Source organism: Delphinapterus leucas, chromosome 8 (genome assembly GCF_059928025.1).
Source record: "Delphinapterus leucas isolate spDelLeu-1000000601 "Yukka" chromosome 8, BTC_Dleu_Yukka2, whole genome shotgun sequence".
NCBI lineage: Eukaryota > Metazoa > Chordata > Mammalia > Artiodactyla > Monodontidae > Delphinapterus > Delphinapterus leucas.
The window spans coordinates 84,913,046-84,915,667 of NC_143136.1; the positions used below are offsets into that span (position 1 = coordinate 84,913,046).

Consider the following 2,622-nt stretch of genomic DNA (forward strand, 5'->3'; position numbering starts at 1 on the left):
TCTTTTTGTTTCTCCTGTTATGGTTTATTTTCTTTTGTAGTATGTTTAAGTTCCTTCCTTTTAGGTTTTTGTGAATTTATTGTATGTTTTTGATTTATGATTACCATGGGGTTATGTATGTTTTCCCATAACTGTATCTACTTGTTTTAAACTGATAATCATTTAACTTTAAACACATTCTAAGAGATCTACAATTTTTTACTCCCCTCTGACCCATTTTGTGGTTTTGATGGTCTAGTTTATATCTTCATGTTTATTCTTTTACTGTTTATTTTAGTTATAGTCACTTTTACAATTCTTTTATTGTTGTTTTTAACCTGTGTACTGGCTTAAGTGATCTTCAGTCTTTACTATAAATTTATTTGTCATTATTATTGGGATTTTCCCTTTCCTATAGTTTCCTGCTTCTTTTCCATTTAGAGAAAACCCTTTAATATTTCTTTTAGGATAGGTTTAGTATTGCTTAATTCTTTCAGTTTTTGCTTGTCTGAGAAATTCTTTATCTCTCCTTCTATTCTAAATGATAATCTTTCTGGGTAGCATATCCTAGGTTGCAGGTTTTTCCCTTTCAGCACTTTAAATATATCACATCACTCCCTTCTGGCCTGCGAAGTTTCTGCAGAGAAATCAGTTGATAGACTTATGGGGGTTCTCTTTTAAATGACTGTCTTTCTCTTGCTGCCTTTAGAATTCTCTATCTTTAACTTTTGTCATTTTAATTATGATATCTCTTTGTGTGGGTCTGTTTGGGCTCATCTTGTTTGGAACCCTCTATCCTTCCTGTACATGTTTCCTTCTTTGGGTGGGAAAATTTTCAGCCATAATTTCTTCAAATACATCTTTGATCCCATTCCCCCTCTCTTCTCCATCTTAAACCCCTATTACGTGTAAGTTGGTGCATTTTATATCATCTCATATATCTCATATGTTGCTTTCATGTTTTTTCATTTTTCCAACTCCCGTTCTGACTGGGTGATTTCCGTTATTCTATTTATCTTCCAGATCACTTATTCATTTTTCTGTGTCATTCAGTTGGCTATTCATTGCTCTACATTGTTTTTTATCTCAGAAATTGAATTATCTTTTTTTTTTTTAACTGGGTCATATTTATGGTTTCTAGTTCCTTGTTACAATGGTCTGCATTTATATCAATAACCTTTCTTAATTCAGTTAGAATTTTTATTACCTCCTTTTTGAACTTGATGTCTGGTAGACTGATAATCTCTGTTTATTTAGCCTTTTGGGGTTTTTTGTTGTTGTTTGTTTGTTGCAAAACATTGTATTACCAGGGCTGTGGTAGCTTGTATACAGCAGGTATTCAATACCTTCATACCAGGCACAGCCTTGTATCCCACAAATTTATCTTATAGATATTCTCAAAGGAGTAGGTGGAGAGGTGCATAAAGTTTGTGAGCTTGGTGGTGAGACAGTGGCTGAACAGCCAGAGAGATGAAAGAGTGTAGGGCTGGTTAAGTGGGGAAGCAAGAAGAGAGTAATAAGAATGTTCATTTAATGAGTTTCCCCTCCACTCCCCCAACATCCCATCCCCTCCCAAACAAGTCATTCAACAATAATCATGCATTCATTTCTTTGGGGAATAAGGTAAACCTCAGATTACAGAACCAAGGCAAATAATTTTGCAGAATTAGAATGTGTTCATGAAACAAGTCACAATTCAGCTGGATTAGACTTCAACATGGAGATGACTGTGTTCCTCCAAATAACCTTCAATTTAGGAAGCTTACACTCCTCCAGTATGTGGAAGGACAATAAATACACTTCCTCTTGCTCTCAGTCCCTGAGGGAAAAGTCTTCTCTCTTGATGGACCAACACTATTTCTTTTTTGCTGTTCTTTTCCCTTCTCCTTTCCTTGGTTTCCGCTTTCCACAAATCTTCTTCAGATGCAGCTGCTCATCCTGAAAGTCCTGATGCTCGTCTCTGTAGAGGTCAAGAAAATATAGTGCTCCCATGAGTGCAAAATAAGTGTTGTGACTTAGATACCAGTCATAAGTCTCCTTCCTATTGGCCAAAGGCTGCTCACTAAACAGCTTCACCACTTTCATGGATTTGGAATCAGTAGGTCTGGCAACTTCACCAAACAACTGGGCACTCAGATGACTCATGTGAAAGGCATATCCTGAAACTGAAGACATTTCTTGAGCAGCAAGGAGAAAGAGTCCCTAGTCATGGCCTTCCTCTCCTTCACACCCCTTCTTTCAGGGGTTTTGTCTTGCTCTTTTAATTTGGAAGAGCTCCTCTGCCTTTTATTTTACTTAACTTTCTCTGTCTTTATGAATTTAGGAGAAATAGTTATCTGTTGTGTTCTTGAAGGGGTATTTTTATGTGGGAGCATCCCTATGTAGACTGTGTGTATCCAGTGTCTTTGGTGCAAGGGCTGTTTTTGATGTGGATCCCAACCTTGTCTTTCTTCAGGGTGCGCTGGTCACTTTCAACTTGATAGGGGTTGTAGTTAGTACTGGAGGATCTAAAGTCTTCACAGGGTGTCAGGTGGACTTCCTCTCTGTTCTGTAACGGTCACTGCCCTGTCACTGCTCCCCAGTTGCCTGAGCAGAAGCCCTGAGGATTGGGATTGAACAAGCTCTGTTCTCTTTGAATGCATA

At 37.7% G+C, this 2,622-nt stretch overlaps 1 pseudogene; it reads right to left on the reverse strand.

Annotated features, from left to right (window-relative positions):
* Nucleotides 1–1,212: 1,212 nt before the first annotated feature.
* Nucleotides 1,213–2,195, reverse strand: LOC111172933 (small ribosomal subunit protein mS33 pseudogene; annotated as a pseudogene).
* Nucleotides 2,196–2,622: the final 427 nt, after the last annotated feature.